The 27,494-nt window shown below is 42.9% G+C and overlaps 1 long non-coding RNA gene across 1 annotated transcript; it reads left to right on the plus strand.

Moving 5' to 3' along the window:
* The first annotated feature begins 8 nt into the window (after positions 1–8).
* Positions 9–26,963, plus strand: LOC139592716 (uncharacterized). The gene is made up of 2 exons (XR_011680095.1): positions 9–11,706; positions 25,305–26,963. It is a non-coding gene; the product is annotated as an uncharacterized lncRNA (long non-coding RNA).
* Positions 26,964–27,494: the final 531 nt, after the last annotated feature.

Raw genomic sequence — 27,494 nt, forward strand, 5'->3', positions numbered from 1 at the left:
GACTCCATTTCCCGGCAGATCCCGCGCCGCGCGGCCGCTTTGGGAAGCGGGGTAGGGAAGGAGGCGGTGGCCGGCGCCATGTTGATGGCGTGAGACGCTTAGCTCTGGAGGAGCGGTCGGGTAGCCGGGTTAAGATGTCGGAAAAGGGGGAAGGCTGGGAGTCCTGTCTTGGTTTAAGGGGGAAGGAAGAGCTCGTGTGAGCGGCTGACAAAAAAGGGGGAGGCTGAGGAATAGCCGGCGGGGCGCGGCGGGGAGGGGTGCGATGCCCTGAAGGACACAGCCGATTTTCACTCGGTGACTGCCGGCTCTGGCTGAGGAAGCGCCTCTCTGTGCTGGGAGCGGGGCGGGGCCGTGGGGTGGGAGTCTGTCCCGGGGCTCGGAGGGGCTGCGGTGGGTGCGTGCAGGAGCGGCGGCGTGGCGGTGAAGCGGCGGCCGGTCATGGCTGCCGGGGCGTGCGGGCGCGAACGGGGTGGCCGCGCTGTAGCGCAGGAGCCGCGGCGGGCACGGTGCCGCTTGGGGCTGTGCTCTCCGCCTTCCGGGGAGAGGGGCCCGGGCGGGGCTGTACCGGCCACGGTGCTTGGCCTTGGACCGAGCACGGACTGGGTTAAAGAGCAGGGCTGGCCTTGGGGCGGCTGTCCGCAGGGAGCAGATTGGAACGTGCCCTTGTCACGCGGCAGGTGACAGCCTGCGCTTCCCTGGTTTGAGGGGGTTTGTTAAGGGTTCTGGCTCTGTCCGATGCCTGATAATTGCACTAATGGTGCCTGGTTGCCAGAGACATACGGCTTGGTGTGACCAGCAGGAGGAGCTTTGCTTCCTTTTAAAGTCCTTAGTATGTCTGGAAGAGGGTAGATTGAGATTAGCTATGAGGCAGAAATTCTTTACTGTGAGGGTGGTGAGGCACCATCACAGGTTGCCCGGAGAAGCTGTGATACCCTGTCCCTGGAAGTGCTCAAGGCCAGGCTGGATGGGGCACTGGGCAGCCTGTTCTACTGGAAGGTGTCCCTGCCCATGGCAGGAGAGGGTTGCAACCAGATGGTCTTTGAGGTCGCTTCCAATCCAAATGTATAATTCTATGTCCATAGACACATAAATCAAGTTTAAAAAAGCTGAGAGGGCAGATGAGGTGGTGTAAGACCTCTCAGCATGGTATGGGAGCAGCCAAGCTGACTTGTTTCCCCACTGTTTTGTCTGTGCTTGCTCACATTGCCAGCTGACTAGGTGCTGTCTTAGTTTCAGCCCTCCGGCTGGCATGCAGAAGGTAGGCTGGAATTTTGAGCAATGCTTTTAGACTTTCTTGTAGTGAACATTATCCTTGCTTGTGCTAGTCTTTTGTGCTGGGGAATGGGAAATACGTGTTCACCAAATGAGAGAGTAATCAAAGCTCTGTGAGCCTTAAGGGGACTGGAGTTCCCTGAAACCATGTGTGGAAGGCCTGTGCTCAAAACTGAAAGGGAAGATGGTCAAAGTGTTGCATGGCTTGTAAAATAATATCATTTCTAGTTACAGCTGATTCCTGTGAAATAAAGCACTTCATTATGCCAAGAAGATACTTAATTGGAAAGAGTCCTGAGGAGTTTTGTAGGCCTGCTTGAAGTCTTGGCTAAAGTCGAGTGGTGGTACAGCTCAGGTAAAATGTAGTCACAAGGGTTTATTTCATCCTTTGGCTCCTCCTGGAGGTAAGTACAAGGCATTTGCCCAGGGTATTGCTGCCCAGTAACTACACAGGTGGTGTGTTTGCCACAGGGTACACGAGTGCTGGAGGAAGGATGTTGTGAGATCTTCTGTGGTGCAGATACTTCACCTGAACATTGCGGCCTTTCAAGATTTGCTGGTACTACAGCAATGTATGCTATGCTTTTACCACTTTAGGTGCAGCTCCCTCTAGTTAAGGAAGCTGAACCAGTTGCATGCCATCCTGCAAAAAGTCCAGTGTTCTAAGAGTGCTTCTCGTCACAGGCAGGTCCTCCAGTTTTATCACACTCCTCACTGAAGAAAAGGAGTGGTGGGGGTGTAATGCTCTTTTAATAAAATTTGTAGCATCAATAGTTCATATATCTGGAGAATTCTGAATTAAAAGTACAGCCCTTTTTCTTTCCTTATTCTGTTTCTCCTCTATGCAGATACCTTTCAATTAGGTGAACTGTGGGTGAAATAAAGGGCACTGGCACTTCAATGACTTCTGCCACAGCTGTTGCCCACTGTAGACTTTAGGCCTATGCTTTTATCTCTGCAGCTGATACCTGGTAACGATGGTAAATAATGCAGTGGAATGGTTGGAGCAAGCTTGGTTATCTTTTCTATAATTGTCAGAAAAAGTGCATGTGAAATCCTCATCCAGGATGGTCTGCTGGCTGAATGACAGGATGCTTTGTTAAACTGCTTTAGAAACAGTTGGTTTTACCTGCAGTGGTTCCCTTCACTCCCTCCCCATCCCCCTGCAGTCAGTGCTGCTGCTCTGAGGAGGATGCTGTGCACCCCACTTTACAGATAATTGTATTTTGTTATTTATTTCTTATTTCCTTATCTGTAGATGTAGGTGCCACTGATGTCTCAACTAAGGTAGGAAAAAGGAAATGACTTCAGAAACTACCCAAATGAACAGCTGATGCAAGAGAGAAGTAAAACAAGTTTTCTCTGTGTGTGTTGTTCACTTTGGTCTGTTTTGGAGGATTTGATACTTGCCAGTGTATGTATTACTTGTTGGTCACAGCTTGTCAGAGGTGTTAATGATGAAACCCGTGTTATGTGTCTCAGACTTGGATAATGTGTTCACCTGAAAGTGCCAATGTCCAAATCTATCCTGACCCAACAGGCCTCAATTGCAATGTCTGTAAGAAGCTTACAGTCCTGTTGCAGAAGTAGGTGGTGTGGCTGCATCCCATAGGAAAAGATAGAAGGTGACAGCAGAACTGAAAACCCGCCTGTGGCATTTCCTAAACATCAGTATGCTCTGCTTTAACGCTGGTAATGATCACCTGCTCCAGTGTCTGTGTGCTCCTCAGCCTATGCAGCTGAGAGGTTTGTGTGTTCTTTACTGTGCTGACATCCTGCCCTGCAATACCTATGGGTTGTCTTTGTCACTGAAGTGATTTTGAGCACTGTGAACTCTGGTAAGCAACCACCCTGTTTCCTGACCTGGAGAATCAGCTGGGAGATCCTGAAGGAGAGATGAGGAAGTTAAGCAGGAATGTGTGATGACTTTGCTCAAAGAAGAAAATGCACAGTCTAAGTTTAATCCAAGTTCATACATAGAAACCTGTCTTCATGTCTCAGTGCTCATTCTGACAAGTGTGCTTTGAAAGAAACCAAGCATTTGGATGCTTAAATTGAGTACTCACTGGGTAGTATACAAAGCTAGGCTGCATAAGATTTCAAGATGAAGTGTACTAATACATCATGTCATAATTTTTGGGGTGTGTGGTGGTCTAGGTCTACTGTCACTGTCACATCCATGTCAGTACAGCACAGAGAACTGTTGGGGTTCTTGGAAATCATGGTCAGGCATAATGTCATTCCTGGTATACAAATTAACTGGACACAAAGGTTTACATGTGCACTGAAACAAAGTGGAATATGGTTTCTAAAAGTGATACCATCTATGCTCATCTTGGCACATAAATTTTGTTTTAAGATCCTCTTAATTATCCTGGCTGTAAGTCCCTTTGGGGGAAGGAGTGGAAGTGTTACTGACCAACTGCTTATTTCAAAGCCTGTGGGGGAAGAATGTAAACTCTTTCAAATTAAAGTTACTGCTCAGATGATAGTGGATGAAGAAGCTGTGATGAAGGTTGGTTTATTTTAATTGTTTCCTATGGAGCTATTTGCCAAAAAGTTTCTGGAGCTGCAAGGGGAAAGGTGAGAGGATGAGTTCAGCTGGGAAGAACAGGTAAGTACTTGTATATCGTGTTACTCTTTCCAAGTATCTTAATGATAATGCCAAGAATACATTGTGAGCTTGGAAAAATAGGAAAGAATGGAAGGCTTCTGTGCTTTTTTAAAGTGTTCTACAGGAAATTGGGGGGCAGCAACTGTTCAACCAATATCTGGAAGAGTAGTATTTGTGCATAGCCAAACAAGTGTAAAGCAACTCTGGAAATTATTCTAATGACTAATTATAAAGTGTTTTCTTTTTTTTTTTTTTTTTTTTCTTTTTTTTTTTTTTTTTTTGTCTTTCAGCACAAAGAAGAGTGCTCTAAGAGCAGTCAAAAGCCAAAATAGGATGGACATGTTCTTCAGCTGAAACATGGCAGCAGTTCAATAGCAGTTACACAATAGGAAAGGGTGTGCAGGCTGCTGCAATCCCCATGTTCTTTAGATCTGGTATCTGAAGGAACTCAGTAGAGAGAAAAAGGTGGTTGCTTCCACAGCTTCAAACTCACTCAGTTCACTCAAGCAAACTCATTTGAAAAGAGAGCTCATCTAATACTGAAACAGGAAATTGATTTTATTTTAGATATTGGGAAAGATCACAATATGTAGAACTTTAAAGTGCTAGTCAGGACACTGAAAAACTGCAAGTAGCTGAAGGACAGGAGGCTTCAAGACTCCAGTTGTGGGAAGCTCCATTTTGGAAGCCACAATAGCAGTGGGGAGAACTTGCTAAACACAAGGAGAACCAAAAGTTCTGCAGCTGTTAGCTACACATGCATATGTCTCTTAAGGTGGGATGGCCTGACATGACCACTAAAGACCACCAGGCTGTAGGCAGACTGCATTTCTCTTGAAAGGCTATATGCCACTACCCAGTTCAGAACCACCCAAAGAGCTTCAGTTTTTGTCAAATACTGTTACTTCCTGGAACAATAGCTTTTCTTGGCCCCCCTAACTCCTGCAGAGCCAGCTGGCTGATTGTAGCTGTGCACTGAGGATAAGCCTTCCCCACCCCTGGATTGCCGGATAATGGCACACAAACATGGCTCAGGTGGACTCAGGGCTGAGCATAAATCCTTTGGCTGTCACTGTTCTGGCTATAATATGTGCAGTGGATGCCCTGAGCACTTCCATGTGGAACAAGAAACACTTGGAGTGCAGGTTTAGATGTACTTTCTGTATGCACTGCCCTCTTCAGCACAAAGCTTGAAAAAATCCTGTATTGCATAAAGCAGGTAGAGGTGTGGACCTGACTCAGTTGCCACTAATCCGAGGAAGGTCTGTTTTTGTTGTGTGGTAAACCTGGGTTGGTAACTGATAACTGTTTAGCTGATGGGCTTGTCTGTGCCAGGAGAGCAGTCCATGAGTTGACAAACATTCAAGCATAGTACTTGCTTTTACATCTTTCAACATTAAAAAAAAAATTAAAAGGTGGGAGGGGAGAGAGCAGAGGATTTTTAAGGGCCAGATAAATTCTACTGAAATTAAAAGCTCACTAAGAATATATTCATTGAAAGAAGGCATTTTGGGAAATTACCTCCTTTGTCAAGGGCAGTATGAGCCTTTGGTTATGGCAGGTGTCCAGCACTGTTCCTTGGCCCTTTCTTTCGTGAGGCTGTAGGGGAAGAGTGTTGGATGAAGGGAGAGTGAAAGCCATAACCAGAGGTTAACATTTAATTTTAGCAACTATGTTTATGTGAAGTGATGCACCATTATTAATTTTCAAAGGAGGTCCCGCACCTAAACTATTGGAATTCCTGATCATGTGTGCAAGTGTCTTTAGGTTCTTCAGCTGTGTGGGTGCAATGGTGCAAAATCACATGTTGCTTCCTATATGATTCAGCTTAAAATACAAGCTTGGGCAGTGAGTACCTAAACAACAGTATTGTAGTCAGAGCATTCCTCAGTGCACAGAAACATTTCCTTTGGGTAAGTAGTGCTGCACTGTGAAAAAGCATGCAGCTCCTAGGACAGCACCATTTGATTGTGTTGCCTGTGCTACAATTCCCTGGGTTTGCTCTCTTCCTTGCCCTGGACTCTACCCAAACTTCTAGTATTTCTGTATGTTACCACTGGTTTACTCTTCCATTTTTGGGTGGGGTTTTTTTGCTGTTTATTTGCAAATGCCTCTTCCTGGAAAACTGGCAGCGACAGTAAGTATCTCAGGTTCCTGGCCAAGTTTCCACTCACATGGTTTCACTTGCTGCATTCTGTCAAGTTATTTACATGTAGTGTCCTAAGGACGTAATTTAGTGGATTGCTAGTGAGGAGCTAACCTAGATGTGTTGGCTGCAGTCCACATAAGTTACACAAACCTGCTTCCTCATGAATTCAGTGGCTACTCTTGCAGCCCTTGGTTTCCTGATGCACAACTTTATGAAAAAGATAATGTTACACTGCTCTTGCAGAGATTTAAAGTTGGTCACATTAGCGTTGCTCACTTCACCTGCTGAGTTGCAGGACCCAGAATGATTTCTGAGCCTTGTTCTGCGTGTGCAACACCTAGGGCTCACAGGGTGAGAAGGATACATTCAGGTCTGATGTGCCACAATACAGGAGAAATAGCTTAGAGATGGGTCGTTGATCACTTAAGCAACCTTGCTCAAGGTAGTCTTAACCCTCGTGTTCTGGTTTCATGTGTTTTGTTTCTAGTAGAGCCACTTTAGGCATGCATTCCCAGGTGGTGTACTTACTTGAATTCCCTGCTTTTGAGCTCTTGAAAAATGCAGTTGCATGAAGCAGAGGCAGTGGTGGCATTGGTAGTTTGAGGAATTTGGTGCTACCTTCTGCCCTTGCCTTCCCATGCTGCAGTACACCATTCCTTTTCACACCAATGCAACTCCCTGGAGCAGCATATGGAGCTATCAGTGTCTTAATCCGGGTGTTAACACACACTCCCTGCCCTGGGTATGCCTTTCTGTGGGTCATTGCAGATGTCTAGAGGAAGAGGTTTGTAGTTCTGTGGCTTTCTAGAACTTGAATTAGGTTTGTGAACTGGTTTAGAGCATTTTCACCATGGCACAAAAACCAGGTGACTGGGTGCATGCCAGAAGTCCAAAGTTGTTGCCTTGTTGCTGAAGTCTCTGACTCATTAAATTATGCATCTAAGGATGCTGTTAATTTTGTGGGGGAGGAGCAGCAGCAACCTTTGTGCACATGGGTGCTTTTGTTAACCTTGTTTTTCTGTGTTAGGTCTCATGGCACAGCCTTTTTGTGGTTTTGCTGTGTGTAGCCTTCTGACCAGGCAGCTCAAGCCACACTGCTGTCTGTAAGCAGCACTAGAGATTGTTCAATGTACTCCAGACAAATCCTTGTGCCAACAGAACTGGAGTAAGATATGGAACACTTTTTTCCTAAGTTTGGGGTTTTTTAAATTACTGAGACTACCAATATCTTTTCCTTTGATTGAACTAATTCTTACATATAGGGAGTTGTATATTATCCCTGCACACATAGCCAAATACAATTATATATTCAATGGCAGAGTAGATCAGCAAAAGAGAATTGGGTACTAAAATGTTGCACATATAAAAAAGTAAAAAGCGAATCCTTGTCATTTTTGCAATGCTCCTGCTTCCAGTGAAGGTTGCTCTGCTGTGAGCTCTTACTATGCAATTACGATTTTCTTTCCCCATTCTGAAAATGGTGAATGTTGCCTTTTGATGAGGACAATGAGGTGACAGCTGTTTCAGAGAGACCTGCAGTGGCTTCACTATCCATGCTCTGCCTCAGTGGATGTCAGCTAAGAGTAATTGCATCCCCCAAGAGTTAGACTTGCTGCTGTTGACCTTTCTGGAGAAACAAACATGAAGTAGAGGCACGTGCAATCCTCACATGAGCTGGCAGCCAGGTGGGTGCTGTGTGTCACCAGGGATGACAGGCAGTCACCCTTTACTAACAGCAGTGAGGTGCATTTGGCCTCTTGAAAATTCTTGCCCACTGAAAGCTCTCATCTCCAGGGTAGATTGTGACTGGAGGAACTGCTGTCCCATGCTACCTCCTGGAAACAAGGGGGTGATGAAATGGAGTTTATTTTAGTAGGTCCAAAGAGAATAAATGAATATTATTAATTATAAATATTTATACAATAATTCATAAGTATTTTTATAGTGTAAATTATTTCTAAGTACATATATGGAAATCTAGGCATATATGTGTATAAAACGTACGTATTTAAATACATTTGTATACATTGTTTTATAATTCAAAATCTAGCATTTACTAAAATACAAATTAGTAAGCTGGGAGAATCATGGAAAAGAAGAGGAGCTTTGTGTTGACAAACTCATGGGATGGAGAAGCTGTTCCTTCTTGAGAACAAATAGAACACAAACATGAATGGTCCACAGCATGAATGGTCCACAGTTGGCATGGATTGTTTTGTTAAAACTGCTCATGACTGTCTTTTAAACTCTTAACCTTGGGAGGGTGGATTAACCTTGTCATGAGCACTGAGGCATGTGACATGCTTGGCCATGAAAGCAAGGATGTGAGGGGTCTCACAAGTTTCTGTCAACACTTCAGTGATGTGGCTCTCCGGGAAGGGTGGCATTGCTGCCATTCATTCTTAGTGACACTGCAGCCTCATTCACATGGGTTTGATGGTACCTCAAATATTCCAGCCTTTTGCTATATTCAGTTCTCTGTTACCTGAAGTTAAATTTAGGTACAAATCACATCAGCCAAGATCTTGCTTTTGGAATATGTCTGCCTCACTCACTGGTATGAGTGACTGCTTCTTGGGTAGTATTGATTAACCATCTTATTTCTCCCAAAGGAAAAATGCACTCTGAACTTTCTGTGTGCTCTGGCAGTGCTTTATGTGGGCAGCCTCCAGGTAATGTTCACCTCCATGGATGTAAGGGAAACAGCTATCCCAGTCTTTCCTGAATTTACTGCTCAGCAGTCAGTGACATTGTGGGAAAAACAAGGCATTATTTTGCTCATGTCCACCATCCACAAATGACATTTGGTTTTCATCACCATTTTGTTTCTAGCTAATGTGTCTGTCCACACACAGGTTTTCAAACTCCCTTTTTTTTTTTAATTTTTCTACTATTTCTTTGTCACCCATAAGTAGTGCACACATTGCACTCAGTGTTTAGTGTGTGAGAAACCCTAGGATGATTCCCTGTAGTAATAAATTTTAGCTGTGGGGAGATGGTGATTCTGGTAGCTGCAGAATTCCACCTATAGCATCCCAGAGGAAAGAGCCCTCTTTGAATCTGGGTAGGGAAAGAGATGTAATAACACTTAAAAAGTAGACAAAAATTGCTCTTTGTGTGCCAAGTTTCATATATTTAACCTTTGCATTTTAAAACTTTAAAGTTGTGCATTCTATTTCCTAAACTGATGACACCTGAGGAAAACCAGATCTCTCCAGCCAGTTGCTTCAAATACCTCCAACACAGAAGTGGTGTTTTGCTGATGCCCAAGGAAGATGCAGACGCACAGTATTGCTGGGAACCAGCCTGTCACAGCTAAAATACAATAGTGCAAAAACCTGTCAGCAGGCTGAGCAAACCCAGCCCTTCATACATGTTATGTTTACAGTGTTATGTGTGAAAGCTATTATCCCTTGGAAAACTTGCTGACACATTTTAATAAGGAGAATCAAAGACTTAGAAGTACCTCTGTAGGGCTCCCCTAATTTGTAGTGCATTCATAATCATAGTCAACTACTGCCCTCTCTTTAGTAAAGATATATTGGAAGCCATCCATAGATAAATTAACTTCTTGATACAGTTTTAACTATTCATCCGTTTGCATATGGCCTGGTTTTGACATCAGCAGGTATGTTCACATTTCTGAGTCCAAAATGCAAGGTTGCTTTATGTTATATCTTTAGAAACAGTACAAGTCATAAAAGAAGGCCTAATTTTCAAAACAGAAACATTACATTTGTATTTTATTTAAAATAAAATCATGCAGGTGGTAGTGCAAGTCAGTACAGGGTTTGTTCAGGCAGGGTTTGTGGTTTCCTAGCCTACCTGTTTTGCCTGCAGAGCAGCAAAGAGAGCAGGGTTTGTGCAATCATAAATCCTGTTCATATCTTCTCTCCTGGCAAACTCCTAGGGGCATGGCTGTAAGGTGAAACCTGGGCTGGATGCAGCTGTAAGGGGAGAAAGGGAATAGCAGCTTCCCCTTGCAGGACCCAGGGCACCCTGAAACGCAAAGGGGCACAGAGAGGGGCCTACCCTCGGTCCCTCCCAGTAGCCGAATGCTACGTGGCTCTGCAAAATGCACGTCAGGGGCGTTGATCTCGGCTGCCTCTGGAACTGGAGAGGCTGCTGTAGCTGCCTGAGCTGCAGGCCCCCTGTACCAGTGGGTGTTCACCAGCAGAGGGTGGCTCTAAGACCGTTCATGTATTCCTGTAATGTTTAAACACTCTACAGCGTGAAAATTGAGCGTGATGGCCTCAGTGCTTCCTTTAGTGCCTAATACTTCATCTTTAGTTAGTAATTACAAGAAAGAACTATCTAGCAAAGGTTTTTGTTTCGGCTTCCCCTCGCTGATTTGTTTTTGTTGTTTTCTCCTCTGGCATTATTCTTCCAGGTAAGAATAACCAAATATAGTTAAGTTAGTTAACCAAATATAGTTAAGGATCAAGAGATTTGAAATAAATAATTGTGTAAGTCGTCAGTGCTCTAGCATTTATTAGGGATTGAAACATAAGACACTAATATTGAATGGAAGTAATTTCGCTGAACTTCAGACACCTAACAGATGCCCAGTGCATGCTTGGGCTTTCCTTGCACTCTGTGGAGAGTACTGCACACATCCCAAGATTGATTTCAGCACCTCTTACCCTAATTCAAGATCTCAGTGTAGAGAACAAAAGCTAGTAGGAGCCTGAGCCCAAACAGCACTTGTGGATGTATAATTATTCTCACGTGGAACCCCACTATGTGTGACAATTAATGACTAGATGGTTAATTATGTGAGTAGTTTATGTAGGAATGGGCTCAGTTCTTGTGTCTGTGTTGCAGGGAGACTAATTTGTCTCTTGAGATGTTTGTTCATTGACCACAGAGGAAGCAGAGGTTAGACTAGCTCAAAGTGAGATATCTGACCTCCACATCTAGCTGAGATACAGCTCAGCTGCTGTGCCTGCAGGCTGCTGCTGCTGCTAATGTTGGTAATACTCGGCTTCATCTTTGAAGGCCTGCACACACTTGGTAGATTTTATAGATCTGATTTCCTATCTAAGGGACTAAAGTGTAACAGTTCATGTAATTAGTAGACAGTCATTAACTTCTCCGAAATCAGTGGAATTCCACATGGGACCATGTGTGCGTGAATATGTAGTTCAGGCTGCTGTTGACTGGAGACCTGTTGAGAAGCTTTAAAAAATAAAAAGTAGTAGTAAATGATGATGGAAAATTTTTCATGTTCTAATATATAGTGATTTATATTCTGAATTAGATGCTCTGTTCAGAATTATCCTACATATATTTAAGTAGTTTTAAAGGGGTTGAACTAAAATTCAGACATTTCTGTTCTTGATTTCAGTTTATTTACTGCTCAGAAATTATTTTCAAAATGGAATTCCTATTTAAAGTTCTTCAATTAAAAAACCCAAACACCTGAGTACCAGCAGTTTTGAACTATTGCAGAAGTATAGCATAGATGCAGCCTTAGTATTTACTAGAGTAGATAAAATTCCTCTCTGTTTGCAGAAATAGTGCAACTTAGGGACCAACTCAAGCAAAAAATTGAAGAGGCATCTTCACAAAGGCTACAAACAGCAGATGACCTCTGGCTTTCTCTTCCACAGAAGACGGGCAATACCAAATGTGACGTGGATTCACTTCCTCCTTCCTGCCTGATCAGCAGGTATCAAACCTTTTGAGCCTGTTTCCAAAACCATATCCATAATGCAAGACGTGTTTGATGTATGTAAACATAGAGACATGCCACAACAATGATTAAGGGATTAGAGGAAAAGGATCAGAAGGACAAGAGAAGATTATTGCAGACACAAGGGTGTATCAATGACACCAGCATACACTGTGGTTCTTCTGGAAGTTTCCAGTCTACAACAGAGTAATCAGAGCTTTCTGCAGGATTTAAGTGTGCCCAGCACTTGTGCTCTGCTTGAGGTTAAGATGGAAAATCCTGTGTGTGACTCCCTGCTCTAATGACCTGTTTGTATACAGATGGGCTTTCCAGTTATGGAAATGACCCATGACTTATGAAATAGCCTCTTCCTGTTTGCAATGATGCAGTGAAATATTGAGTCATCTCTAACCCTTGAGCCTTCCCCATACAAGCTCTTTGTTGTTTGAAACCTGTCCCCTGGGATTTGGATTGATGATACTGGACAACTGTTTTCACTTGAACTGGTCCCAGTTTTTCCAGTTTTGGATTAATTACTGCTCTTTCCTAGGGGAAAAGGTTTGATCCACATCACTGCTGATTTGAATTATAATAACTTACTGAAAAAATACCTGTGTATAGTTAGGTTTAAATTAATGAATTCTTGATTTGGGGGATTAATTACTTGTATTTTCTGTATGTACCTAACTCTCCTCCCACAGCGTAATGAGTCCAGGGGTCCACAAAGTTCTGGATTTAGATGGAAAGTACATACTGTAATGCTCCACAAGATTATATTTCACTGCCTTTTGGAGAGAGGCTCTAATGCCAGTGAAATCTCAGCAATATTACATCTGACCCTTCAAGGGATGAAATAGATTAGGTGCCTGACAACATAACAAAAAATCTTTTGTGAGGTATTTCATTGAGTATTTTTACCCTTTCTCTACAGAATATAGCAAAGGCTTAGGTAGAGCAGGTTGGATGGCCCTAACTTAGAGTGGTTAAGTTTAGTTTAATATTGACATAACGTCTTGGCTGAAGAGCTGCATTTCCAGTGGCTGTGCAGACTACTGGGTGTGCTGCCAAATAGCTGGAGATTGCAGAGTGATGTTGTTGTTGTTGTTAATTTGTTTCTGCCAGAGAGACGTTCCTCTTCATCTCTGGGACAGTGTCATAAGTCACTATCTTGGTTTGAAAAGACAGGTGTCTGCTAAGGAAGGCAGCAGCCTCCCTTGAAATGGAAAATGTAAACCCCCTCTCTCTGAATTATTATAATTTTAAAATTAAGGGGCTCTCAGGCAAAGATATGGGAATAGGAATAAGAGTTCTTTACTAAGAAAATTAAAATAAATATGCAGTAGTACAAAAAAAAAAACAAAACAAAACCAAAAAAACCCAAAAAAACCTACTGACAGCGTCAGAATATAACCTGACACTCTGTGGGTCAGGGTGTTGGTAGCAGTCTGATTGAATGGTGGCTGCAGTCCTCCTGTAGTGACAAATGTGGTTCTGTTGAAGCAGTGATCCTGCAGAAGGGTGCAGTTCTCCTCTGAAGGTGCAGACAGGTGGTGCAGACAGGTCTGGTCTTCCTCTGGGAATCCAGTGGGAAAAGGTTAAACCACCTGGTTTTAACAGCTGGCCCATTAACAGAAAATAACTGCCCCACCTGCTTTAAACAGCTGGTAACAGAATTCATACTTGCAGTTACATCTTGCATTGCAACCTAACACAGTCACTTATTGATCCTTGCTGGACTGGTGTGAACTCAAGCATAATGTATGTGCCAGTTAAAAGCCACTGTGCCTTCCTGGAAGCAGCTCATTTTAGCTGTTATCCTACAAAGAAGGAGGAAAGAAGGTGGAACAAACCAAATTACATGGGTGGGGTAAAAGAGCCAACAGTTTTCCAGGTTTGAAATGCAATGCCATTAGACATTGACAACTGACAGTTGCTTCATCAAGGCACAGAATTTTGCAAAGCCTTTGACAAATTAAATGCAGATGCAACATGAGGCATTTTCTTGTGGAACATTTTTAATGGCTATTCTTGGTTTTCCCAGTGGGATCTTACTTTCTTAGAGCAGAGATTTGTCACCAGTTAATTGATTTATGTGAACTTTCTGCCAAAATCAACAAGGAAGGAATTGACAGGACAGACTTTAGAAACAGGGAAGTTGTGACATGTTTGAAGAGAATGCATGCTCAGAGGAGGGTCTGCTGCTCTTTCAAAAAGCAGTTTCCTATCAGCAAAACAAGCTCCACTCTTTCCTGCATGTATCTTGTCTCTGCCTTGCAGCAGTGCTACGGGTGTGCTTCATCTTGTGAGAAGCTAAGGGAAAGAGATTTACTAAATAACAACCTTGTACATGCTATTGCAACTCCAGCCATTCTACTGAGTTGAGCTAAGGCAAGCATTAAAGCAAGCTGAAACTCTAAGGATTAGAAGTCTTCACAGTAATTACAGGGTCTGTTTTTCTACTGACATGCTGCAGCTTCCATGACAAATGAAAGAAGTACATATTGGTACAACAGTACAGAAAAATATCACTCTGCTGCCTGGTCATGGGTGATGTGGGGCAGACGTCAATTCCTGAGAGGAAACAACAGTGCAAAACTTGGGTGGTTGCAAACTGCCATTTTTTAATACTGAAAGATCAAACTCCAAGCAGCGGAAAATGTGAGGCAGTGCCCAGAGCAGTTCTATCTTTCAGAAATATAAGTAAACACAAGTAGCCAGGAGTTCAAGAACTAACTTAAAAGAGAGATTATGCCACTTCTCTCTCCTTTCTTCTCCTCACCTTCCCTGGAACACTACAACCAAAACCAACAGCATACCATGTCATCCCAAGCCTCAATATTTATTCACACATGAAGAACATGCAAAGCTTTTTAAAATCCCCTTGACAACTTGTACAAGAAAACTATTTAGCTATGAGTGGAATGTCCTCTTACAAAATGCCAAACAGCCTTGTGCTTTTTAGGCCAAAAGCTAACAAGTTGAACTGTGAGCTCTTATTACTTGTTCTGTTCCTCCACAGTAAGAATCTGGAGTGCTTTAAAAATGCTGAGAGCATGACAGTGATTGACAAGAAAAGAAGGAATGTAAGGACATACTGTACTTCTAAAAATTTTGATTATTTTTGTTAAACAAAATTGATAGTGATAGAGGTCCTGCATTTTCAGTTTGAACCAGGAGCCAGGGCTGTTTTCTCAACCATGCCCCTTACACACTGCCTTGCACCCTTATGTAGGAACACCAAATTTGGTAAAATCCCAGAGTAACTTTAAGCAGAGAGATCCTAAGAAGTTAAACAGCTGCTTGAACCATTCATGTTTTAACTTTTTCTCAGTGAAAGCATGTCTTAATTTTAGTGTGTGGAGTGCATGTGTGAGGCTCTTTCCATCATTTTTACTGGATGTGTGCAGTGATGGATCTCCAAGCATATAGGTTTGGTTCCAGTTCAGTGTGGGCACATGACCACGTTGTCATTGAATCAAGTATGTCTGGTATGGAGTTGATATGAGTTTTTAACAGTTGGTAGCTGATATCTAATCTGACATGAAGTGACAATGGCACAGAGAGAGCAGTAGTTTTAATCACATTAAGTGTGTCAGTAAGAAATCAGAAAAATTTTAGAGCCATTTTAACTGACAGTGTGAGTGAAAGCTGGATCTGCACCTTGGGTAGCAGGTTATGGTATATCTGGTCCAATGCCAAGAGGCCTAATGTTGGATTTATTGTGTCATTAAGCCATGGCCACAGAGGAGGAGGGTGAGCTGTGTCTCTTACAGTTGCTGAGAAAGGAAAACACCACCACTGGTATGTTCTTCTCAGTGAAAAAGCCAGTGCTATGGGAAAACTGCTGTTGGAGATGATTCAGCCATCATCTGTCTGCATGTTAAATCTTCAAAATACTCTCAAACTGCATAGAGATGGCAAAAACAATGGGAAACTGCTAACATGTAAAAGCAGGGAGATCTAAGGATGTGTTGCAAGCATTTGTATAACTACACTTCTTGAACTGAGCTCAGGTACAGTTCTTGTCTGCTTGGATCATTTAACTGGCCAAAGACCAAAATATACCCTTAATATTCCACAGACACCTATGGCCAATAATGACAGGGTCCTCCAGTGACATGTTAACTGTGTCAATAAAATATTAGCTAAATAGTAGCTGGGTTTTTATGGTTAAAAGAAAACTAGACCTTCATTATATTCCAAGATAAGCTTTTAAAAACTTACTTTTTTCATTATATGACCTGGTTATCCTGATTATGGTGACTGGACAATTTGGATCCACTAATTTATTGACTTGACTGAAAACACATCCTAAATCATCTAAAATATAGATCATTGCTTTGTTTGTCGTCAGTCTGCTGGAATTTTAAGTAAACTAGGTAAATGTGCTTTGTCAGATTCATGCGTACCTGGGATGTGAGATGTATTTACTCCATCAGCTCACAAGCTGGGTCACAGTCTGTAAGGGCATTTAGCTCTGGGGTGAATTCACCAGCCTCTTGCACCCATCTCCACAGAGACTACCTACATGCCTTCCATTACACAGGCTCTACATCCCCAATAAAGTGACCACAAGAGATTGCTATCTTGCAATACTGACAATGTAGTTGTTTATAGAGTATAAACATGCATGTGCACTGTGCAGGCACTAACATGCCTTCGTTTACCCACAAAAGTCAACACAAGGCACAAAATTGCCAGATGTCTTTGCCTCTAATGAGCACCTCCCCAGACACACAGGTGGTTTGGAACAGGACAAAGCAGGCAGTTCCAGGGCATCTAACCCAACTGCTGCAGGGCAAGGCAGCCACAGCCTGGGGCCTCCTTCTGCAGCTTGCAGGGGGAGTTCCTGCTCTCTTTGTGTTCACTGACTATTGTGTGCCCTGGAACATGGTGTGTAACAAAACATACAGGCTGTTGTTTTGGCACCAGGGAAGATGCTGCCTCTGTCTTGGATGCTGCAGCTGTGGTTGGAGCCCTGGAAAGGGGACAAGATGCTTTTCTTTGGTGCTGTTAAGAATGATCAGTGGAGTGAACCACTTTAAGGATAGCATGGACAGAGAAAAGTGTTTGCAAGAAAGAACCTAAACTAACAAGGAGTTAATTTAGAAACTTTCTGTTTCTGTTCTGCCTAACTTGAAGAGGTCTCTGTTGTTGTTGTTAGGGTTTTGTAAAAAATATTCCTTTATTCCACTGATTTCTGAAGTTAAGAGCTTTGTGTTTTGGGATGTGTGTTTCTAGGGAAAACTGGAGGTAGGTCCACCTCAAAGATCTGCTGACTCCATCAGAGTGCTAATAAAATTATACATGTTTATTACCCCCAAAATGAGGAGGTGCCTGCTTTAAGGTGTCTTGCAGGGTTATAATGTGAATACCTTAGTTCATTGCCAGAGATGCTGCTCCTCTGCCCTGTGCTTACTGGATTTGCACTTAGTAGATTTGCATGTGACCATGACAAGAGCCAATTGCCAAACATAAAGATTTGAATGTAAACTCATTGCTAAACTTTGGCCTGGAAGCATCAAGAAGTTCTTCTGAGCATTTGCACGTACAAAAGTTGAGTACAGAGGTAAAGAGCAATAAAAGGGCAAGGCAAAAGAGAAGGACTCATAAAGCACCTCAGCAGAGCTACCCTGTTGGCCTGTATCGATGAATCTCAGTTTTGCCCTTTTAAATGCTTGTGCCTTTGCACACTTTGCACCATGGGGCCCTTTATAACACATGCAGAACTTGAACAAAGCATATTTGCAGCTCCTCTTCCTATTTATGAGCTGGTGTGTAAACTTTGTAGCCTTTCACATAGTGTGAGTGAAACAAATAGGTACCTTTATACTTCCTTATTCCTGATGGAAGCAGCAAGGGGGAAAGGGCAAAAGGAGAAGTCAGAATTTCTGCTATCAGGAGGAAAATTGAGATAGAGAAAACCTAAGATTTTATTTGGGCAACCTAGTAATGTGTCTGCTTGCTAATGAGTTCTACTGTAAATCACTAGCTCCTCAGTATGTATATATTCTGCTTATTTGCTGTATTTACTTAGTGACTCGATAATTCAAATCTGCAAATTTATTGACTTAACTGAAATTGCAGCCTAAATCATATAAAATGTGGGGTAAATACATGTATGGATTATTGTGGGATGGTTTGGTTATGGGGCTAGACTGTCCCCATAACAGACAGAAACACATAACTTTTACTTTTGTTTACATATGTTTAAAAATATGCCAAGATACCCAAGCACAGTACTGTCATATAAACCTAGCTCAAAGCAATAACTGGCTGTGACAAGGCCAGAAACCCATCCCAGTTCTATCTCATGTGGCACATCTCCAAATGCTGATTATCATGGTATAGCCCAACATACCAGCTGCTCCCAGTACAAAGACAACAGTTTGTTAGTTCATTATGGATTGTTTATGATTGACAATATTTACTGTATGTACATTTTGAACAAACACAGTGCTGTAAACAAATAGGGATATTAGGCAGCTGTATGTTCCTATACCATGCAAATAAACGGTAGCTGGAGCTTTTATCCTGCTAGCAACTCAGGCAAATAGATTGTAAAAGCAGTTGGGAATTAACCCAGGACTTTTATGATGGTTGTGAAGAAGTACATTTTAAGTACTTCTGTAATTATTCCATCTAGGTCAGCCAGTGAATTGTTTTACTGTACAGAGTCCTCAAAATGGCTGTGCTTAGTTTGGCATTTACTGAGGGACAGGCAAGGGCTTTAGGCATGGCCAGTATGGCAAGAAGTCATTGTGCTCATATCACTTTTGTCTTGCAGTCCTGGGGAATGGGCTGGCAGGTACAGCTCTGCTGCAGGGCCTCTCCTTCAAGGCCATAATTTCTGTCCTCTCCCTGTCCCCCACACCAATGTGCCACCATCGCACTGATGTGATTGATGAGCAGGGTCTACTCACACCTTTGATGAGAGAAGTGCTGATTCATGTGGACCTTGTGTGGGACCCCCTGGGCAGGGTCTGCAGGGATGCTGTGACTTCAGCCCCATCCCACCCACTGCCACCCACTTTTCACCTCCTCAAAACCTTTGCAGCACAGCCAAGGGACCTTTCCTTTTCAGTATACTGAAGTGATTACTCTGCTCACTCAGAATGGTTTTTCCAAGAACTGTGGCTGCTGGCATCTGTATGCAACGACAAAGCTCTGGGGATCCTCTGGAGATGGATGCAGGCAGGGTATTCCAGCTTAGAAGTCCTCAAGAGCAGCATAAAATATGTATAATCATTATGTCCTTCTGTTTATTCTGACCCTGTACAAGATGAAGCTATGTGTCATATGCTTAATATTAAATGGACTGAACAGGTTTCTCTTTAATTCTTTTAATCTTCTTACAAAATACAAAATAGGCTTAAGTCAAAAACTGTTCCTTAGTGTAAAGGGTTGAGGGGGCTGGCTGCTTGCTTGGCTGTATTGTGATGGTGACAGCTAGAAGGATTGGGTTTGTCGAGCACTGAGACTGCTCTCCCGAGCAGGTTTATGCCTCCTTGCATAAAGGTTTCCATAAAGATTTCTGGGAGACAATTGCAGGCCTAGCAAAGGAAGAGTCAGAATGTAGTTAAACCTCCCAGCCCACACACAATAACAGGAAAATCCTGTTTGAAGAATCAGGGAAGAGCCTTTTCTGGATAATAAGAGATAATGTGCTGATAACGCTGCAGTCTCCCGACCCTCTATGTGGTTATCCCGCTAGCGGAGTCCAGCCCCCTGTGGCTTGGTATTTTTCAGGGTCTGTCCAGGGTGGGAAAAGGAGAGAAGAGGTTCTAGGAAGTGTTTCTGCAGTTGAGCCAGCAACAATTGTATTTTAATGAACACACGAGGCTTGGGGGCACTGCAAGGATGATTTGTCTTCTGATCCATGCATGGGTTTTCTTGTCCGGGCTGAAAATTAGAGAGGGAAGAGATGTGTTAGTAGGGAGATGCGTTACAAGGCGTCCAGCATGGGAGTGGGAAAAGAGAGGGAGGGTGCCGGCTTTGTCTCCTACTCAGTGGGTGTTAATGTTCCTGGAACATTACACCCTGCTCCAGGCTGTTAATGTGTCCCACTCCTACTCGTGGGAATTAATGTTGCTGGAACCACAGCTGTGTTAGGTAAGAGTTAAAGCACCATCCCAAGACCAGATTTGCTCTTCTCAAGAGAAATGCTGGAAACTTTCTGCGATACAATACACATAAAAAGATTTTTCACCGGTATACAAAGCCATCGTTGGGCTAGTAGTGTAAGCGGAACCCCAAAAATGGACACCTTCAGGCAAATGGGAGTTTTTTAGCCTAGAATCACAACAGTTCTTCCCAGAAGAATGGCCCGGGGAGCAGTATAAAATTCCATTCAATTAGAAGGTGCTACCTTCTAATCTAAAAAGAAAGACACCACCTACCTTATCTATTGATTTTGAGAAAACTACTTTGCACCTCGCTGCAAAACTGAGCATTTTTCTGATGGACAGGGTTCTTTTGTTAAAAGAGAAATGGGAGCTTTGCTTTTATTTAGAAAACACCAATCAAACAAAACCCCCAAAAATATACGTTTTAAAAAATGCCTTGGAAATCTTTGCCAATATTTCAATTTCTTTTTTTTTTTTTTTTTACAATAGATAACAAAGACATTAGTAATTGACAACATCAATTTAGATGAAAAAAAGATTTTCAAACCAATAGCAAACCTTGCATGGGTAAACATATTCTTGGAGAGGAAAAAAAGCACTGAAAATGTCTACTTGAGCAGGGCTTTTGCCTCACATAACAGTCCCATAAGCAAAGCAGCTACAACTTCTAAGGGGGTGCAAAACTGGTTGTGTAACTGTTCTCAGAACATATTTATCAGTGATTCACTGTCAGAGCAGAGTGATGTGCACCTGCAGGCATTCATCTCAGGTCTGCTTCCATAAAGACATAAGGGAATAGCTCTTTCTCTTCAGAGCTTGATGTTTACACTGTCTTTTTTATTCCCAATTGATTTTCACAGTGTTAGCGCAAAGATCAGGTGCTCCTCTGTTAGTCAAGTCCTCACTCACTGTGAGCTCGCAGTGGTGCGGGCTGTAAATTCATCATATAAATCAATTCCTGCATTTCTAGTGGGTCACTGTAAGTTGTGTAACTTCAATACCATCAATAAGAAGTAGGATCTGATGGCTTTGGTCTTTGAAACTAGCAAATTAAGGCCAGCCACTTTCAGTTCCTTCAATTTGGTGTAGATAAACAGTTACTTGTAAGAATTTGGAAAATAACTAGGAAAGGATTAGCAGCTACCACAATTCATCAGGTATAAATGATATTAGTAGAAATTGCAATCAAATTTCTTTCTATGATAGATTAGCAAGACTCATAAATAAGCAATAAGTTGTAGATATCATCAGATACGTGGACTTTGGTGAGATTTTTGTCATCATGCATGTTCATAAACAAACTAACTGAAACCCATCCAGGCCCAGTATAAATTTGGTTTCATGTATTTTCAGCACAGAAAGGTGGCTACATGGCTCTAGCCAAGTTGTTTCAATGTTTCTCTAACAATGGAGATGATGGAATAAAAAATACATGTCTGAAGTTTACCAATAGTGCAAAACTGGGAAGGCCATAATTATAATGAAGGATGGGATTCAATTTCAAAACAAACCTGACAACCAGAGCAACTTTTTCATGACTGCAACTTAATGGGGACCAGGACACTAAGGCATGAACAATCAGAGACACATGCTGAGTAGGAGCTGGTGAGCACTGGTTTTCCCAACAGAATCTGTGAAGTAAAAAGAAACACAACACACCTCCCATCACCTGCCATACTTTGGAACTGTAGTCTCTGGCAGAAATATCAGTTGCATGAATAGGACAGGATAAGGTCTTTTCTCTCATGTGGATCCGTGTGCTGTCGATCTTTGGAGTTGAAATCACAACCAGAAGTCTATAGCTTTCCAGTCTCCTTATTCCTCAGAGTTGGCAGACTAGGAATATTTCTAAAAAGGGACCTAGGAAAATCAAATGCATTCTCTCATATCAACTTCAAATATTTATTAAGCTGGTGCAATGCCCAGAAGCCTCAAAACGCCCCCAGAATATCCCACAGCCAGAAACAGCTGTGATGAGAAGAACAGGGGAGGCAGGAGGGGCTGTAATTCATGTGGCAGCTCCCAGCACAATGATCTGGCACCTACAGCCTCCAGCAGATGCAGGTGACCACCAAAGACATGTGACATTGTTGTGGTTTGACCTCAGATGGCAACTAACCCCTCGCTCACACTCCAGTACTTGCAGGAAGGGGGAGAGAATCACAAGGGTAAAAGCGAGAAATTTTTTTGGGGGGGATACAGACAGTTTAATGGGTGAAGTAAAAGCTGCACACATAAGCAAAGCAAAACTAGGAATTCATTCCCCACTCCCCAGGGGTAGGCAGGTGTTCAGCCATCCCTAGGACAGCAGGGCTCCATCACAGGTAACGGTGACTTGGGAAGACAAATGTCATCACTGCAAACATCCCCACTTCCTTCTTCTCCCAGCTCCACATGCTGAGCATGACACCTTATGCCCTGGAATGTTCTTTAGGTCAGTTGGGGTCAGCTGTCCTGACTGTGTCCCATCCCCATGCACCCCCAGCCCCCTCGCTGGTGGGGTGGGGTGAGGAGCAGAAAAGGCCTTGGCTCTGTGTAATCCCCACTAAGGGATAACAAAACCAGCCCTGTGTTACTAGCACTGTTTCCAGCACAAATCCAAAACACGGCCCCATACCAGCCACTGTGAGAAAAATCAACTCTACTCCTACCAAAACCAGCACACACTTAAGTGTTAAAGGATTTTATTTTATATCAGACCACACTGTAACACACACACAAAAAAAAGATAGTTTATGTCTTGAGCAGAGGCTGGGCTAGCTGCAGCCACATGAAACACTAAAACAACCCAGATACTGCTTAACTAGGTGGAATTTACTCACAAAATTCTTGAGTGAATCTTCTTGCTAAAGATGGACAAGACTTTGGCTCATCCAAACACTGCTGTAGATTCCATCTATCCAATATTCAGTGATATTTATCCCATACTCCTTAACATCTATGCTGTATTTGTTGATATTCATCCCACATTCATTGAAAATAGTTGTAAAAGGGGATGTTATTGTAGAAGGAGGAAGAGTTGAACTCTCAGAACTGAACAGCAGAAGTGTGGCCAAGAAGGGGATGGATTAAATACTGGACAGATAGTCTGCATAGATGGAAGAAGTCGGAGTGACAAGGGTTTACAACCTGTACAGAGGGAGCTCTCTTGAATTTGTGTGTAGAAACAGCATTTCAGTTCTCCAGCGCAATGCCAAGTTTTAATGAGCACTTGCAGTGCCCTGCGTGAACAGAGCCTTAGCGCTGTGAGTCCCTCACTGCTGTGGGTACCCAGAGCTGTCTGTGCCAATGGCTGCTCGTGGGCAGAGAGAGCCAGGCAGGTCTGAAACACCAGGGAATCCTTTCCATGTCCATTCCATGGTGTTCCGTGACCGCGTGCACTATCCATGAGAAAGCCAGCTGCCTCCTTGGCAGGGGAGGGATAGAGGGGGGGAGTGTGATGCCATGTGATAGGAGCAGGTTTAGTTAAACCAGCTCATTATCTTTTCGAAAAACAGTTGACAAAGAGGCCTTCTCAAAAAAAAAAAAAATTAGTCTCTAAAGCAAAATGTTTCCAAAATATAGTCTACTTTAGTAAACATGCCTTTAAATCTCTAGATATTAGTTCTAGCTAATTGCAGCTACTTTCCTTTCCTTGGAGCTCCCAGCCTGTTTGTATGGAATGCATGGAGAGCTGGCCAGCAAAAATGTGCATTATTTATGTTCTTGCTGAAAGCACGAGTCTTGTCACTAGAGCCTTGCTTGATTGAATGGATCTGCAGAGACAGTTTCTGTAGCAACCCAGAACCTCGCCCAGCAAAATGTCACCCAGCTAACACAGAACGGTAATAAATATCTCTCTGGGTAGCTGAAGATGACACAGATGTGCCAGAGTAAAATATATCTGGGTTTTGAGTCCTCCAATCTCCCAAGACCCACGAAGATGTCATTTCAGAAGGTGAGCTGGTGGCATGTCAACTTGGGTACCAGTAAGAATCTAGCTGTGACAGCATGGGGTTTCCAAAGATTACAGAAATCTTCCTGGGGAAGCAGCAAGTCTTTAGCACCAGGAACACAAGGAAAAAAGGTGCTGTGGTCAGGCTTTTAGTGGTAGCCCACACAGTTAAAGTCAGTGTAAATAAAGATGTGCTTCACAAGACTTCCTGTCACATCTTTGGGTGCTATGTCCACATACCAAATACTGAGTTTGATAATACTGTCCAAAATATTTCAGAGATCTTTTAATTACCGTGGTATTTAGTATAGATTGACAAAGACAGGAATACGTAGATTCAAGAGTTTCTTTCCTACCTCTCCTTAGTCTTTGATCTTGGCTCGTTGCTGTTTGAGATCTGTCTGCCTTCCTGTAAAGATGAACCCATCACACTGAAAATCTTACAGAGATTACAAACTGCCAGGACTATCTTGCAGACCTTTGAAAGGCAATACAGGCTGGTACATTTGTCTAGACATACTAAACATATTTTTCACTATGTCTGTATTTGAATTTTTCCTAATTATCAGCCCAGCAAATGATCTTTTACTAAATATAGACGTCCTGAGGCTAACATATTAGAAAAGTTACACTACCCAGAATTTTGAAAGTAAAGAAAGGTGGTTCCTTCATCATGCATCTCCAACTCAGCTGTACTCACCAGAAAAGTAAACTGCAACTTTTTGTGCTTCCACAGATGTGTAATTCCAGCATTTCTTATATTTTGACCTTATGAACAAAACTAGGCTCTCCACATTCAGAACAACCCAGGTGCTTAGCTTTAACCAGGAGATAATCCAGTTAGAAAAAGCTTGTGGTTATTCAGACAGAGGTCACCAAGGTACAACTCTAAAGGTGAATAAAAGTGAGGGAGGCTGCCTGACACCTATGTAATCTGGACAAGGAGTAAGTAATCTGGCTGGCAGATGACAGGGATTTGGTTTATATTTAAAAGTTTTGCTGATTTAGCAATAGCAGGATGTAACAACGCTCACCAATCAATACAGCTTTGCCAGCAAAAACCCACAGGTGTGGTTTCAACAGCAAAACACCCTTTGCAGCTCTGGTATAAGCAAGAGCTAATTATTAAAGCAATTTAAATTGGATCCTGGCCCTTGGAGGGTTTACCAGGTCTTCTACTGCAGCTGCATCGGCAAACTTTCTAGTCAAGACTGTTCCAGGAATCAGCTGCTGGAGAGTGTGAGGCTGATGACAGCAGAGCTGCTCTGGAAGCTCGAGGAGAGTGTAAAGCTTTGCACCCCCAGGCTCTGGGAAGCCCACCGAGAAACACGAGGGATACAGCCTGCTTCCTTAAGAGATTCTCGGCTGGAGAACAAAGGACTTCAGCTCACACGGGGAGGGGTAATTTGCATCTCATTTAAGCAATATTTAAAAATCGACACTGTGTTTGTTCCTCTAGTGACTGTTTTCCTCTTCCAGACATATCAAAAAGGATGCATTTTCAATTAGGTTGATTTTTTTTTTCACTTTTCCAGAATGAAAAGCAGCAAGAACATTTCTGGATGCCTAGAGATCCTTCCCCTCCCACCCCACCCAATCCTTGCATAACTATAAAACACTTAAAAGGAATTTTGTAAAACTTCCTAAGAAAATTTATCTCATAACATAAACACATAAACACAAGCATGACTATTCTCAACTATAAATGTTTTGGAATGTAATACATTCTTAGAAGGTGTTTTACCTTGATATGTTTTTTTTATGTATTACAATTATTTCATGGCTATCCAGCAAAACTTCCTTAATCACCAACTGCTGGTGATGCTCAAGTCATGTGTGCTATATGTGGGTCTAGTTTAGAGGCTTTTTAGCAGGTTTTATGCCAGCAAAACCCATAGCTGCATCTATAAAAAACCCTCAAATGACCCAAATATCCAAACTTTATCTGACAGCTATGTCAACTGTGATAAGAAGCAGTGGAATACAGCTGCACCAGAGGCATTTCTAGGTGATGCTTTCAGCAAAGCTCTGCTTTTGATAGGAGGTTCAAGAACACATGTATGAAGGTGCTTTTGTAGGCACAAAGAAACCCACACTGTGCACACACTGCTGGCACAACACAATTCCTGTAATTAACAACACAAATAACACAAATAATAAACAATTCCATAATAATGATCAACTTTTTTTCATTAAAGAGCCCGGGGATAGACTCAGTGGGTATTCCTGTGCCACTCATAATGAGCTGTTTCAGAAATTGCTTAGAGCACGGAGTGTTCCCACGATTCATCGGCACACAGGGGCCTCACGGGCACTTCTCACCACCGACTTGGTGAGAAGTGGCTTCACGTGAAGACTGGTAAAGGCAACCTTTGTAATTATAAAAGGCAAACTAATATTACACTAAAGCATGAGATCTGCTCAGGCACGTTGGTACTCGCTCTCAGGAAAGCTCTGTGTTCTGGAGGCAGCAAACTGCTCCGCCTCACATCAGGCTCGGTCCTTTCCTCATGAGTGAGCAGCAAACCTGGTTTTCAGGGTGGCCTTGGACCACACGGTATCCTCATCAAGGCTGCTTTGTTTCTATTACTGGTTTTGCTCCTGTAATTAATAGGAGCGAGCATTCTAACTTACAAACACGGGCTTTGGAGGAGGAGCTAGATTTCCCCACCCCCATTTTTCCCCTAGCAGCAGAACAGCGTGTTCTGGTTTTGCCAAATAAACTGGTATATATTATGGCTTGATTCCTGGTACATAATTAATATTCTTCATAGACAATGTGTCTTCAAACAGCCGGCTAATATTTACTCTGAGAAAAAGGTCTTGTGATCCCAGCTTTGGTCCGCCAGGGACGGAAACTTCAGTTTTATTCTCTTATCTTCTGGTGACACACTGTAAAGGCAAAGTGATGTGTTCAAAGTACAGCGTTTTGAGGCTTCCAGGAACAAACATGAACATGCAATTCAACAGGCAAATAGAAGATGCCGTTTCATTTCCTGTTCCCGCCTTCTCTGGTTTTCATAAAGGGCATACAAACATCATGAACACACAAACTAATTTTTTTTAGCCATATAAAACAACAAGCAGTTATTGTTAGAAATGTACCAGGCTTATGTTTTTACTATCTTTCTACTATACTTGCAGAATATATTGATGTCTGTATGCATAAATATATACACAATTTGCACTTTAAACACGCTCTCACATGGTGTGTTTTATGCCGTGTATTTTAATGAAGCATTCACCCCTTGCCGGGTTTCACATGCTGACAGCTCTCCAGTTACCAAGGAATAGGAAGTGTGGGGGGAAGGAATGGCTACACCTGAAAATGCTTTGCAAGCAACTTCACTTCCAAGAGATACCTTTGGGCAAATCTAATGACCAAGGAAAGGCAGGTTTTGTTACTTTTCTCTCGCTCCCCCTTTTCCCAGCTCTCTCCGGCGGCTCCCGGCTCTGTGAAGACTTGGGAACACTGGTGCGAGGGGTGACTGCTTAAAGGGATGGCATGGGAGAAACACGGGGGGCAGGGCTCTTGCCGAGGCGAACGAGCCACAGAACCACGGCATTGTCAGGGTTGGCAGGGAGCTCTGGAGATGGCCTATTCCAATCCCCGCGCCCAGCCTGAGCCATTTGGAGCAGGTGACACAGGAACGCGTCCAGGTGGGTTTGTGGAATCTCCAGAGAAGGAGATTCCACAAACCTCCCAGGGCAGCCTGCCACCCTCA

This window comes from Agelaius tricolor, unplaced genomic scaffold, assembly GCF_023055355.1.
Source record: "Agelaius tricolor isolate 1412-34295 unplaced genomic scaffold, bAgeTri1.0.p SCAF_9, whole genome shotgun sequence".
Taxonomy (NCBI): domain Eukaryota; kingdom Metazoa; phylum Chordata; class Aves; order Passeriformes; family Icteridae; genus Agelaius; species Agelaius tricolor.